The sequence below is a fragment of the Meles meles genome, chromosome 8 (assembly GCF_922984935.1).
Source record: "Meles meles chromosome 8, mMelMel3.1 paternal haplotype, whole genome shotgun sequence".
Classification (NCBI taxonomy): domain Eukaryota; kingdom Metazoa; phylum Chordata; class Mammalia; order Carnivora; family Mustelidae; genus Meles; species Meles meles.
Genome location: NC_060073.1, coordinates 65440903 through 65456633, shown reverse-complemented (window position 1 = coordinate 65456633; position 15731 = coordinate 65440903). Strand labels below are relative to the sequence as shown.

At 39.2% G+C, this 15731-nt stretch overlaps 1 protein-coding gene across 5 annotated transcripts in view; it reads left to right on the top strand.

Moving 5' to 3' along the window:
* NARS2 (asparaginyl-tRNA synthetase 2, mitochondrial) overlaps positions 1-15731 on the top strand; it is a 141014-nt gene that overhangs the window by 16915 nt on the left and 108368 nt on the right. The gene's annotated exons all lie outside the window — the stretch shown is intronic.

Here is a 15731-nt window from a genome sequence, read left to right as displayed (position 1 = left end):
GTATGAGATTGTATCTCATTATGAGTTTGCTTTTTGCTTTTGAACATTACAACTTACAAGCCACCCAGGCGCCCCACATTTGAGCTTTTCAAATTACAGTTCTGTTATGCCAAAGTGTGATAGATAAATGGTCTTACATTATGAAATTAAATTAAGCAGAGAAAATCTAACAGTAATACTTTATATAATAGGAACATTATTCAAGCCTTGGGATTTATACATTTAAATTCTTTTTAAAGCTGAGAGTGAACTGAAAGTGTAAGCCTGTTAAATGGAACCCAAGAAGACGTGTAATTTTATTTCTGAATCTCATACTGTGAAGAGTCTCATACTAAGATTCTCATGCTGCGTCTCATTCTGTATGTTGAAGTTTGGCATTAGATTGGTTTGTTTGCATGTGTGTGTGTGGTTATATATGTAACAAAATTTCCCACTTTAGCCATTTCTAAATGTACAATTCAGTACTATTAATTATATTTACAGTGTTGTGTGACCATTACCACTCTCTATTTCTTAAAACTTTTTCATCACTACAACAGAAACTCTATAGCAAAAACTCTCCATTCCCATTACTCCTTGCCCCTGGTAACCTCTAATCTACTTTTGGCTCTGGATTTCTTCTGGATATTTCATATAAATGGAATCATATATGATATTGGCCTTTTGTGCCTGGCTTCTGTTGTAGCATGTATCAGACTTTCCTTTCTTTTTATTACTAAATAATATTATGTTGTGTGGGTATACCATATTTTGTTGAACCATTCATTGATAAACATTAAGTTGTTTCTACTTTTTGGTATTACGGTAATGCTGCTGTGAACATTTCTGAACAAGCTTTTGTTTGAACACTTGTTTTCAATTCTTTTGAGTATATACCTAGAAGTGGAATTGCTGGGTCATATGGTTATTCTATGTTTAACTTATTGAGAAACTGACAAATTTTTCTCCACAGTGGCTGCACCGTATTATATTCCCACCAGCAATCAATGTATGAGGGTTCTGCTTTTTTTTTTTTTTTAAGATTTTATTTACTTATTTGAGAGAGTGAGCACATGCCTGCAAGCTGGGGGTGTTGGGAGAAGAAGAGAATCTCTGTAGACTCCGCACTGGGCAGAGCCGGGTGTGGGGCTCAATGCCACTACCCCGAGATCCTGACCTGAGCGGAAATCAGGAGTCAGATCCTTAATTGACTGAGCCACCCAAGCACCCTGAGGATTCCACTTTGACTGCATCCTTGCTGTTGCAGGTTATTTTCAGTCTCTAATTATAGCCATTGTAATGGATGCAGTATCTCATAGTTGGCTTGGTTTGCATTTCCTTAATGACAAAGGATTTTGAGCACCTTTTTGTGTTCCTGTTGGTCATTTGTATATCCTTGGAAAAATGTTTAGGTCTTCTGTCAATGTTTTAATTGTCTTGTCTTTTTGTTGTTGAGTTAAAGGAGTTCCTTTTCTATTTTAGAAACCAATCTATCCCCTGCATCCCCCTAGCAGTGTGAAGCCTCTGATTATGCCCCTGGCTGGCACAGTCTTGAGTACACCTACAGTCACCTAGAGGTGGCGTTGATTCTGGCCCAGATCTCTTTGGCTGTCTCTTTTCCAGACCACACCCAGCTCTGAAACTCCACTAATTCCAGACTGATGGCTCTATTGTTTCAACAACATTCACAGATGGATCCAGTCAAATTCAGGCTCCTTTCAAGGTATACTTCCCAAAGTCAGTGTTTGAAATTTATGTGAGCCCAAAAGGTCTCCTTCCTGCTATCTCTCAGTTTCTCTCCAGCAGATTAGCTGGTCTACAGGGTCTACAGTTTGTCTTTTATCACCAATGTCCAAAGCCTCCCATTTGCCTTTCAGCATTTTTTTTAAAGCACCCTTTATGTTTGAACTTTTCCATGCTCTATTGCAAATGAAGTCCATTCATTTAAAAAAGAGATTTGAGGAAGTATTTTGTGGCCTGCTTCTATCCCCAGGCAAAATCTCTGAACAAGGCTCTAGTGCTGGAGGCAGGGACAATGGACACTTCTCTTTAAGTGACATCGTGAAATAGGAACCAAACTCAGTGGAGTGGATGGCTGCAGCCCCAGGTTTCCTAGGCATGCCTCCCCCAACCCCATGAGCCTGGACAAGAAATCAGGGACTAGTATTCTTAGTGGCTTGCCTAAGGTAGAGCCTCCTTCTGACTGGCAGTGACTGGGCAAAAGTAGGGAGCCCCTATCTCTTGGCCACACTCACCCAGAACTATGCTTTAGCAGCAGGTAGGTATGGACAAGGTGAGAAATGCTGGCATGCTGCCCCTCCTGCTCAGGTAGTCCTCTGACTCAGAGCTGGGGTTCAAAAGAGCCTTCTGGGCGGAGTTGCCCTGCCTCCTATTGAGGGCATGGGGCTCCATGGAATATTACTCAGCCATCAGAAAGGATGAATACCCACCATTCGCATCAGCATGGATGGAACTGGAGGGGATTATGCTGAGTGAAATAAGTGGATCAGAGAAAGACAATTATCATATGGTTTCACTCATGTGGAACATAGGGAATAGCCTGGAAGACCATAGGGAAAGGGAGGGAAAATTGAATGGGAAGAAATCAGAGAAGCAGATGAACCTTGAGAGACTCTGGACTCCAGGAAACACCTGAGGGTTTCATAGGGGAGAGGGGTAGTAGTATGGAGTAGCCCTGTGATGGGTATTAAGGAGGGCATGTGTTGTGATGATCACTGGGTGTTACACACGATTAATGAATCACTGCACGCTACATCAAAAACTAATGATATACTATATGGTGGCTAATGGAATGTTAGGGGTAAAAAAAAAAGGGCCCTCTGTCTTTGGCTGTTTTAGCAGTCTGGAGTGGAGTTTCTGTCATGTTGAGCTTTGACAGGGAAGGGAGAGGGAGTTGGTTGTCATTCAAACACCACTCGTCCTTACCAAGTTTTAGTAGATTTTCTTGAATAGATGTTTCTTCATTTGTTGTATGTCCTTAGGACCATTTTTAGGGACTTTGAATGGATAGGGTGGGGGGCAAGGGTGTGTTTTTATTTTTTATTTTGTCACTTTCATCAATTTCACTGAAGAGTGGGTCTGCAGAACTCCCTCTCTGTCATGCCAGAGGTGAAAGTTTTAAAAAAAAAAAGAAAAAAGAAAAAAAAAGAAAAAGGCTGATCACCTTGGACTACTTATGATCACAGCAATTCTCAATTTCCTTACTTGTATAATATGATTGACACAGTGCTTACAGGTTGTGAGGATTAAGTGAGATAACACATGAAACCTTAAAACTGCTATTGAAAAATAAAGAAAACTTAATGTGCATATGATGTAAGCACTAAAACATTCTCTTTTACAAATTGTTGTGCATTCTAAAAATGGTAACAAGAAGTTACTGGACCTCAGGAAATTGAGTGCTTGTAAGTTTTTATGGCTGAGTTATCATTTCTGCTTGATGTTTGCACTTTTTGATATTCTTACCTGTTTCTTTTAAACTTTTTAGATGTTATGAGGGCTAACCCAGGTCAAACCTCTTACCAAAATAGCTTCTTTCGGGGTGCCCAAGTGGCTCAGTTTGTTAAATGTCTACCTTCAGCTCAGGTCATGATCCCAGGGTCCTGGGATCGAGCCCCACAAGGCCCGTGCTCAGTGGGAAGCCTGTCTCTGCCTCCCTCACTCCCCTGCTTGTTTCCTATCTCACCGTGTCTCTCTTTGTCAAATAAATAAATACAATCTTTTTTTTTTTAAGATTTATTTTTTTGACAGATAGAGATTACAAGTAGGCAGAGAGGCAGGCAGAGAGAGAGAGAGGAGGAAGCAGGCTCCCAGCCAAGCAGAGAGCCCGACGCGGGGCTCGATCCCAGGACTCTGGGATCATGACCCGAGCCGAATGCAGAGGCTTTAACCCGCTGAGCCACCCAGGCGCCCCCAATCTTTTTTTTAAAAGTAGCTTTTTTAGCTGACTTTAAGCTTTTCCTTCTTCTAAGTCCTACCACTCCTGTGTTCAGTTGCTATAGCCTCTTTGGACATTCAGTTGTTCTTTTCAGTTTTTTTTGTTTTTGTTTTTGTTTTTGTTTTGTTTTGTTTTGTTTTTGTTTTTTTTGTGTTCTTACATTTTTTTTTAATAAACATATAATGTATTTTTATCCCCAGGGGTACAGGTCTGTGAATCGCCAGATTTACACACTTCACAGGACTCACCATAGCATATACCCTCCCCAATGTCCATAACCCCACTCCCCCTCTCCCAACCCCCCCCCCCAGCAACCCTCAGTTTGTTTTGTGAGATTAAGAGTCACTTATGGTTTATCTCCCTCCCAATCCCATCTTGTTTCATTTATTCTTCTCCTACCCCACTAACCCCCCATGTTGCACCTCCACTTGCTCATATCAGGGCGATCATATGATAGTTGTCTTTCTCCGATTGACTTATTTCACTAAGCATGATACCCTCTAGTTCCATCCACGTTGTCGCAAATGGCAGGATTTCATTTCTTTTGATGGCTGCATAGTATTCCATTGTGTATATATGCCACATCTTCTTTATCCATTCATCTGTTGATGGACATCTAGGTTCTTTCCATAGTTTGGCTATTGTAGACATTGCTGCTATAAACATTCAAGTGTATGTGCCCCTTCGGATCACTACATTTGTATCTTTAGTGTAAATACCCAGTAGTGCAGTTGCTGGATCATAGGGTAGTTCTATTTTCAACATTTTGAGGAACCTCCATGCTGTTTTCCAGAGTGGTTGCACCAGCTTGCATTCCTACCAACAGTGGAGGAGGGTTCCCCTTTCTCCACATCCTCGCCAGCATCTGTCATTTCCTGACTTGTTAATTTTAGCCATTCTGACTGGTGTGAGGTGATATCTCATTGTGGTTTTGATTTGTATTTCCCTGATGCCGAGTGACGTGGAGCACTTTTTCATGTGTCTGTTGGCCATCTGGATGTCTTCTTTGCAGAAATGTCTGTTCATGTCCTCTGCCCATTTCTTGATTGGATTGTTTGTTCTTTGGGTGTTGAGTTTGCGAAGTTCCTTATAGATTTTGGACACTAGCCCTTTATCTGATATGTCATTTGCAAATATCTTCTCCCATTCTGTCAGTTGTCTTTTGGTTTTGTTAACTGTTTCCTTTGCTGTGCAAAAGCTTTTGATCTTGATGAAATCCCAGTAGTTCATTTTTGCCCTTGCTTCCCTTGCCTTTGGCGATGTTCCTAGGAAGATGTTGCTGCGGCTGAGGTCGTAGAGGTTGCTGCCTGTGTTCTCCTCAAGGATTTTGATGGATTCCTTTCTCACATTGAGGTCCTTCATCCATTTTGAGTCTATTTTCGTGTGTGGTGTAAGGAAGTGGTCCAATTTCATTTTTCTGCATGTGGCTGTCCAATTTTCCCAGCACCATTTATTGAAGAGGCTGTCTTTTTTCCATTGGACATTCTTTCCTGCTTTGTCAAAGATTAGTGGACCATAGAGTTGAGGGTCTATTTCTGGGCTCTCTATTCTGTTCCATTGATCTATGTGGCTGTTTTTGTGCCAGTACCATGCTGTCTTGATGATGACAGCTTTGTAATAGAGCTTGAAGTCCGGAATTGTGATGCCACCCACTTTGGCTTTCTTTTTCAATATTCCTTGGGCTATTCGAGGTCTTTTCTGGTTCCATATAAATTTTAGGATTATTTGTTCCATTTCTTTGAAAAAAATGGATGGTATTTTGATAGGGATTGCATTAAATGTGTAGATTGCTTTAGGTAGCATAGACATTTTCGCAATATTTAGTCTTCCAATCCAGGAGCATGGAACATTTTCCATTCCTTTGTGTCTCCCTCAGTTTCTTTCAGAGTACTTTATAGTTTTCTGCATGTAGATTCTTAGCCTCTTTGGTTAGGTTTATTCCTAGGTATCTTATAGTTTGGGGTGCAGTTGTAAATGGGATTGACTCCTTGATTTCTCTTTCTTCTGTCTTGTTGTTGGTGTACAGAAATGCAACTGATTTCTGTGCATTGATTTTATATCCTGGCCTCACTCCTCAGTGCGCCCCCAGAGGACAGCGCCCACTCACTCCCGCATCCCAGCCTCCGGCCGCGCTCCGAGCTCACTCGTCCTGCGACCGGCTCAAGGTAATCCTGAGCTGAGAGCTCACTCCTCGGCTCTGTCTCTGTAGCCGGCTTCCCCGTTCTAATACCTGTAAGCACTGAGGCACTCTGACACCCCCGATCCTTCTGTGACCCTGCAGGACCTGGGGCCATGCTGACCTTGTGTGGGCTTCACCCCGGTTTAGCCTCTGGAGCAATGTCCCTCATGGAACAGACTTTTAAAAGTCCTGATTTTGTGCTCCGTTGCTCTGCCGCTTGACGGGAGCCGGCCCCTCCCCCCGTGGTCTATCTTCCCGTCGCTTTGGATTCACTTCTCCGCCAGTCCTACCTTTGAGAAAGTGGTTGATTTTCTGTTTCTAGAATTGCTGTTCTTCTTCTTTTCGATCTCCCGTTGGATTTGTAGGTGTTTGCAATGTTTAGATAAGCTATCGAGCTGATTTCCTGCTACCTGATGTAGTCTCAACCTGCTGCTTCTCCGCCATCTTGAGTCCTCCCCCCTGTTTTTGTTTTTTTACATTTATTTTATTTCCTTATCTAGATTGCAAGCTTTGTATGGGGAACTGTTACCTGACAGTGGTGGGACACTTGGATACTTGTTGATTAATATTTTCTGTGGGCTGTTTCGGCTTTGCCGAACTTTCATCCTTAAGAGATCAGTCCTTTTCTGTTGAGGATGTTTATTTCTGTTAAGGAGGTTCAGTTTCTGCATGTAAAAAAGGCCCTGGGCATATCTAGGAAAATAGATGAGACTCATACTAGTGTTTGTGTATGGGGCCTACTGTTTTTTATGCTTTGAATTTTTAATCATCTGCTTGTATTGCTTAAAAACAAAAATTATATGTAAAAGTTACACTGTTCAGAAGTTACAAAGGGTGTAAAGTAAAAAGTTAGTTTCCCTCCCACCCCTTACTAGCTAGCCTGGTTCTCCTTGCCATAGGCAGTCACTGTTGTCTTCTTCTCTAGAGAGTTTATACCAACTTTTATTTCTGTCAGCAATATGTGTGGGTGCTGTTTCTTTCTTTCTTTTTTTTTTTTTTTTTTTGTTTACAGATTTTATTTATTTGACAGAGATCACAAGTAGGCAGAGAGGCAGGCAGAAAGAGAGAGGAAGGGAAGCAGGCTCCCCGCTGAGCAGAGAGCCCAATGCGGGGCTCAATCCCAGGACCCTGAGATCATGACCTGAGCCGAAGGCAGAGGCTTTAACCCACTGAGCCACCCAGGCGCCCCTGTGGGTGCTATTTCTAATGAATTATCTTTCAGAATGTGTTACCAAATGTTTTAACTTTTCTTCTCCAATTTTAACTAGATATATTATTTTTTTAATTAAACTAAATAAAGAGGAGAAAGAAAGAAAATGCCACACTAGATTAAGAGAAGCAAATCTGTTTTCAAGGGCAATGAGAAGATAACTGACGGATACCATGTTTTTGTTGCTTCCACTATGAAGTGAGAATTTTTTGAATCAGCACTGTGGTTTTAAAAAAAAAAAAAATCCCTCAGACTGTGAACCAATACAGCCTGTTGCTCCTAGGTCTTATTTCGAAGACTGAGCTATTTTCTTCCATCCTATGGCATCCACCAAGTGTAGTGCATTCTTAAAATGATTAAACCTATCAACCACACAACTGGACTAAAATTGTGCTATTTGCTTCATCCTGTAAATATTTGTTAATCCTCCTTTCTTTTGAAAAGTACTGTGCTAGTGCTCTTTGACTTATAAAGTTATTTCCGTTTGGCCTCTCAGCAACATGAATTTGCAAGATATTTTTAAATGGGAAAAACAAAATGCTACAATAATAAATGCCTCCAAAATAATGTGACTTTAAAAGCTAGCCATATTATTTTAGATATTACAAGGATAGATTTTAAGTCAAATCATTAAGAATATAAAAACACTGTGAAATCTGAAGCTAGTTATGCTTGGGTTCATAATTTTCAAATAGTTTTACTTTGATTCAGGTGCCAGCATTTTAATCTGATGATAGATCAGACTAATAACGTCAAATGTTTGCATAGTATGTTAAATCAAATAATATTTTTATAGTACTTTACTGCTGTATATGTTATTTCATTGGTGTTTTTTGTAATGTTAAACCTCTAGACAGGATTTCTGAAAGGAGTAATCCCATTTTATTAGCTTTAAGTAATCCAAGCAGAAAAAGAAAAAGAAAAAACATTTATTGAATACCAAGTGTTCTTCAGGCACCATGTCAAGTTACTTTATATTATATAATCTTTTTAGCAACCCTTTGAAGTAGGAATTAGTTTGCCTTTGGAAGAGCAGAAGCCATGTGTTTCTTATACATTGTTGTGTAATACCTGACACATTCTCTGGCACATGGTAGGTGCTCCGTAAATATTTGTTGAATAAATGATCTCTTATTTTTACATGAGGAAACCGGGCTCAGTTTAAAAACCAAACAAACATATCTGGGCTCTCTATTCTGTTCCATTGATCTATGTGGCTGTTTTTATGCCAGTACCTTGCTGTCTTGGTGATTACAGCTTTGTAATATAGCTTGAAATCAGGCAACATGATGCCCCCATCTTTGTTTTTCTTTTTCAACATTTCCCTGGCAATTTGGGGTCTTTTCTGGTTCCATACAAATTTTAGGATTGTTTGTTCCAGCACTTTGATAAATGCCTTTAGTATTTTGATAGGGATGGTGTTGAAAGTACAGATTGCTCTGGGCAGCACAGATGTTTTAACAATGTTTATTCTTCCGATCCATGTGCATGGAATGTTTTTCCATCTTTTCCTGTCTTCTTCAATTTCTTTCATGAGTGTTTTGTAGTTCCTAGAGCATAGATCCTTTACCTCTTTGGTTAGGTTTGTTCCAAGGTATCTTAGAGTTTTTGGTCCTATTGTAAATGGAATCAATTCCCTAATTTCCCTTTCTACAGTTACATTGTTAGTGTATAGAAAAGCATCTGATTTCTATGCATTGATTTTGTATCCTGCAACATTACTGAATTGCTTTATGAGTTCTAGTAATTTGGGGGTGGAATCTTTTGGGTTTTCCATATAAATTGTCATGTCATCTGCAAAGAGTTTGACTTTTTCTTTGCCAATCTGAATACCTTTTATTTCTTTTTGTTCTCTGATTAGTGTTGCTAGGACTTCTAGTACTATGTTGAACAATAATGGTGAGAATGGGCTCCTTGTTGTGTTCCTGATTGCAAGAGAACGGCTCTCAGCTTTTCTCCATTGAGAATGATATTTATTGTGGGCTTTTCATAGATGGTTATTATGAAATTGAGGAATGTTCCTTCTATCCCTACACTCTGAAGAGTTTCAATCAGCAAAGGATGCTATATTTTACCAAATGCTTTTTCTGCATCAATTGAGAGGATCATATGGTTCTTGTCTCTTCTCTTATTAATGTGTTTTGTCACATTAATTGATTTGCAAATATTGAACCACCCTTGCATCCCAGGAGTAAATCCCATCTTGTTGTGATGGATAATCAGTGGAACAGAATAGAGAGCCCAGGTATAAACCTTCAACTCTGAGATCAGCTAATCTTCGACAAAGCAGGAAAAAATATCCAATGGAAAAAAGACAATCTCTTCAATAAATGGTGCCAGGAAAACTGGACAGCTATATACAGAAGGGTGAACGCGACCATTCTCTTACACCATACACAAAGATAAACTCTAAGTGGATGAAAGACCTCAATGTGAAGCAGGAATCCATCAAAATCCTAGAGGAAAACATAGGCAGTAACCTCTTCAACATTGACCACAGCAACTTCTTTCAAGACACTTCTCCAAAAGCAAGGGAAACAAAAGCGAAAATGAACTGTTGGGACTTCAAGATAAAAAGCTTCTGCAGAGGAAACAGTCAACAAAACAAAGAGGCAACCCCACAGAATGGGAGAAGATACTTGCGAATGACACTACAGATAAAGGGCCGATATCCACAATCTGTAAAAAACTTTTCAAACTCAGCACCCCAAAAACAAATAATCAAGCTGAAAAATGGGCAAAAGACATGAACAGACACTTCTCCAAAGAAGACATACAAATGACTAACAGACACATGGAAAAATGTTCAACATCATTAGCCATCAGGGAAATTCAAATCAAAACCACATTGAGATACCACCTTACACCAGTTAGAATGGCAAAAATTGACAAGGCAGGAAACAACAAATGTTGGAGAGGATGTGGAGAAGGGAACCCTCTTATACCTTTGGTGGTAATGCAAGTTGGTATAGCCAATTTGGTAAACAGTGTGGAGATTCCTCAAAAAGTTAAAAATAGAGCTACCCCATGACCCAGAGGTGCACTACTAGGTATTTGCCCCAAAGATACAGATGTAGTGAAAAGAAGGGGCACATGGACCCCAGTGTTCATAGCAGCAATATCCATAATAGCCAAACTGTGGAAGGAGCTGAGATGTCCTTCAACAGATGAATGTCCTTCAACAGATGAATGGATAAAGATGTCCATCTATACAATGGAATATTACTGGAGCCATCAGAAAGAATATATACCCACCATTTGCATTGACGTGGATGGAACTGGAAGGGATCATGCTAAGTGAAATAAGTCAAGCAGAGAAAGACAATTATCATATGGCTTCACTTCTATGTGGGACATGAGGAATAGCATGGTGAACATTAGGAGAAGGAAGGGAAAAATTAAGGGGATTTGGAGCAGGAGACAAACCATGAGAAACTATGGACTATGGCAAACAGAGGGTTTCAGAGGGGAGGGAGAAACAGAGGGTTTGGGAGAGGGGTGAGCCCAGTGATGGGTATTAAGGAGGACACGTATTGCATGGAGCACTGGGTGTTATACACAAGCAATGAATCATGGAACACTACCTCAAAAACTAATGATGTACTGTATGGTGACTAACATAATAAAAAAAATGACAAGAATAAACAAACAAACTTACCAAAGTTACACAGTAAGGGACAGAGTTGAAGTTTTAACAAGATCTGTTTGGCTGTAAAGTAAATGCTATTTGTACACACCACTTTGACTCCTGAAGTTGGCTTTTGAGAAAAGATACCAAAACTGTAAAGTTCTGAGTTTAAAAATTCTTTATGAGGTAGCAGATTGCTGTTAAGGATGAGCACCACTGTAAAGTAAAGCATCCTTGCCTTTTCTTTTCAGCCACTCTTCAAAGACAGCCTTTTATTTTCTTGGGGGAAAGACAGTAATAACATGTAGTGATACCTACTGTTGACAAGTACTGCTCTTTTTTGTATATGTAACCTGTTAGTAATGCTTAATTCATCTTACTAATTATCACATAGATACCAAATACTACAAGCTACAAATACTACAGTATAAAGCACACACCTGTACTCATTACTAAACTTAAGAAATAGAACATTATTAGTACTTTTGATTCCCCACTTTGTGTTTTCCACATTCTATCTCCCTCCCTTTTACCATTGTGCCACTTATTTTTTTTCTGTGCTTTAAAAAATTTAGTTTTACCACAGTGTCTGCCTGTAGGCAAAATATTGTTTCTTTCTGCATGGTTTTCAGCTTAATACAGTGGAATCGCACTCTTCTGTGATGAGTTGGGTTTTGGTTTTGGTTTTGGATTTGGGGTTTTTTTGTGTTTGTTTAGTCAGTGTTATGTTCCAGTTCCATCTAAATTGCTGAGAGATAGGATTTAAGCATTAGTATTTTTTAAGGCTCTCTGGGTGATTCCAGTGTGCCTTCAAGAGCATATATGAAATAGTGCAAGTGCATGTTTTTAACTTCATAACTACATAAATCCAGACTTTTGCCTGTAGAGAATAATGAATTTAAACTCCCACCAGTAGGGTGTGCTGTTCCACATCCTTGCCAACGCTTGATATTTTTAGATTTCTAAAATTTTAAGAATTTCATGGACATAAAATAGGATTTTGATGTGATTTCAGTTTGCTTTTCTTTAATAAATATTGAGATTGGGAATATTTTCTTATGGTTATTGGCCACTCATTTCCTCTTCTATAGTATTTTCTACTGTGTTGTCTTTTCATATCAGTATTTTTATATTCAGGATAATATTTTCCCCTTTTTGAGGGTACTGTTACAGATATTTTCTCTGTTTGTTGCTTGCCTTTTTCTTTATACTGTCTTTTGATAAACAGTTCGTAATGTTAATGCTCTCAAGTTTCAGTCCTTTCCTTTATAGTTTGTGCTTTTGAGTCATCTTTAAGAAATGTCTTATTGTGGGGCGCCTGGGTGGCTCAGTGGATTAAGCCGCTGCCTTCGGCTCAGGTCATGATCTCAGGGTCCTGGGATCGAGCCCCGCATCGGGCTCTCTGCTCCACAGGGAGCCTGCTTCCTCCTCTCTCTCTGCCTGCCTCTCTGCCTACTTGTGATCTCTCTCTCTGTCAAATAAATAAATAAAATCTTTAAAAAAAAAAAAAGAAATGTCTTATCGCCTAAAAATTTTTATAGTTTGTTCATTACACATATGTCTTTAATCTACCTGGAATTGAGTTCTGAATGTAATGTAAGAGTCCAATTCTTTTTTAATGGATAACTATTTCAGTACAATTTATTGAATAGTTCATTAGTCTTCCTGTGATCACTGTTGCCAGCTTTGTCATAAATCAGGTTTCCATATATATATGTGTGTGTGTTTCTGTATGTTTTAATCCAGTGGTTTCTCCCTATACCAGTATCCCACTCTCTCAATTGCTGTAGCTCTGAGAAGTCTTACTGTATAGTAAAACATTTCCTACCCTTTCTTAGGACTTTTCCTGGCTATTTGTGATTCTTTTCTCTTCCATATAAACAAATCAATCATCTTGACAAGCTTGGAAAAAACCCTATTTGTCCTTTAATTGGAATAACAGTGATTCTGTAGATCGATTTGGAAAAACAGATATTTTTATGGTTTTGAATTTCTATCCCTGGACATGGTATATCACTCTGTATATTTAGGAGTTTTTCGGACCTTTCCAATAGAGTTTAATCATTTTCTATATAAAGATCATGAATATCTTGGGGGTGCCTGGGTGGCTCGTCATTAAGTGTCTGCCTTCAGCTCAGGTCATGATCCCAGGGTGCTGGGATTGAGCCCTGCATTAGGCTCCCTGAAGCCTGTTTCTCCCTCTCCTTCTCCCTCTACCTGCTGCTCTCCCTCCTGGTGCTTTCTCTCTTTGTTAAATAAATAAATTGTAAAACAAAAATTTTTTAAATCATGAATACCTTTTATATTTATCCCTAGACACTTTATATTTTTTGTAGTTTTATGAATGTTCTATTTCTCTTTGGAAAGTGCATATTTCAATTACTGGGTACAGCGTTCAATATATGTGTATTAGAACAGGTTATTAAATTGCATGTGTAGATATGTAATATGTTTATTGATATTTAGTATACTTTCTCTGCCATTTGCTGGTAATTTAAGATTCTCTGGTTTTCCTTTTTTTTTTCTTTTACAGTTTTTGCTCTATGTGTTCATCAGGCCATGTTATTGGATATACACAAATTTAGACCTATTTGTTGACACAGTCAGTCTTTAGTTATGTAGTGGGTCTTCTTTCTAACTCTGGTTTTTGCCTTATTGTCTATTTTGTTTGATAATAATTTAACCATATAACTTGGTTTTTATCAGTATTTGTTTGGCATGCTTTTTACTGTCATTCATCTGTTTACTGTTTACCTCTTTATTTATTTTATCTTATTTATTTATTTTTAAAATCTTTAAATTTTTTATTTATTTCTTTTTTTTTTTATAAACATATATTTTTATCCCCAGGGGTACAGGTCTGTGAATCGCCAGGTTTACACACTTCACAGCACTCACCATAGCACATACCCTCCCCAATGTCCATAACCCCACTCCCCCTCTCCCAACCCCACCTCCCCCCAGCAACCCCCAGTTTGTTTTGTGAGATTAAGAGTCACTTATGGTTTGTCTCCCTCCCAATACCATCTTGTTTCATTTATTCTTCTCCTATCCCCCTAACCCCCATGTTGCATCTCCACGTCCTCATATCAGGGAGATCATATGATAGTTGTCTTTCTCCAATTGACTTATTTCACTAAGCATGATACTCTCTAGTTCCATCCACATCATCGCAAATGGCAAGATTTCATTTCTTTTGATGGCTGCATAGTATTCCATTGTGTTTATATACCACATCTTCTTTATCCATCTGTTGATGGACATCTAGGTTCTTTCCATAGTTTGGCTATTGTAGACATTGCTGCTATAAACATTCAAGTGCACGTGCCCCTTCGGATCACTATGTTTGTATCTTTAAGGTAAATACCCAGTAGTGCAACTGCTGGGTCATAGGGTAGTTCTATTTTCAACATTTTGAGGAACCTCCACGCTGTTTTCCAGAGTGGTTGCACCAGCTTGCATTCCCACCAACAGTGGAGGAGGGTTCCCCTTTCTCCGCATCCTCGCCAGCATCTGTCATTTCCTGACTTGTTAATTTTAGCCATTCTGACTGGTGTGAGGTGATATCTCATTGTGGTTTTGATTTGTATTTCCCTGATGCCGAGTGACGTGGAGCACTTTTTCATGTGTCTGTTGGCCATCTGGATGTCTTCTTTGCAGAAATGTCTGTTCATGTCCTCTGCCCATTTCTTGATTGGATTGTTTGTTCTTTGGGTGTTGAGTTTGCGAAGTTCCTTATAGATTTTGGACACTAGCCCTTTATCTGATATGTCATTTGCAAATATCTTCTCCCATTCTGTCAGTTGTCTTTTGGTTTTGTTAACTGTTTCCTTTGCTGTGCAAAAGCTTTTGATCTTGATGAAATCCCAGTAGTTCATTTTTGCCCTTGCTTCCCTTGCCTTTGGCGATGTTCCTAGGAAGATGTTGCTGCGGCTGAGGTCGTAGAGGTTGCTGCCTGTGTTCTCCTCAAGGATTTTGATGGATTCCTTTCTCACATTGAGGTCCTTCATCCATTTTGAGTCTATTTTCGTGTGTGGTGTAAGGAAGTGGTCCAATTTCATTTTTCTGCATGTGGCTGTCCAATTTTCCCAGCACCATTTATTGAAGAGGCTGTCTTTTTTCCATTGGACATTCTTTCCTGCTTTGTCAAAGATTAGTGGACCATAGAGTTGAGGGTCTATTTCTGGGCTCTCTATTCTGTTCCATTGATCTATGTGGCTGTTTTTGTGCCAGTACCATGCTGTCTTGATGATGACAGCTTTGTAATAGAGCTTGAAGTCCGGAATTGTGATGCCACCCACTTTGGCTTTCTTTTTCAATATTCCTTGGGCTATTCGAGGTCTTTTCTGGTTCCATATAAATTTTAGGATTATTTGTTCCATTTCTTTGAAAAAAATGGATGGTATTTTGATAGGGATTGCATTAAATGTGTAGATTGCTTTAGGTAGCATAGACATTTTCGCAATATTTAGTCTTCCAATCCAGGAGCATGGAGCATTTTTCCATTTCTTTGTGTCTCCCTCAATTTCTTTCATGAGTACTTTATAGTTTTCTGCATATAGATTCTTAGCCTCTTTGGTTAGGTTTATTCCTAGGTATCTTATAGTTTGGGGTGCAGTTGTAAATGGGATTGACTCCTTGATTTCTCTTTCTTCTGTCTTGTTGTTGGTGTACAGAAATGCAACTGATTTCTGTGCATTGATTTTATATCCTGACACTTTACTGGATTCCTGTACAAGTTCTAGCAGTTTTGGAGTGGAGTCTTTTGGGTTTTCCA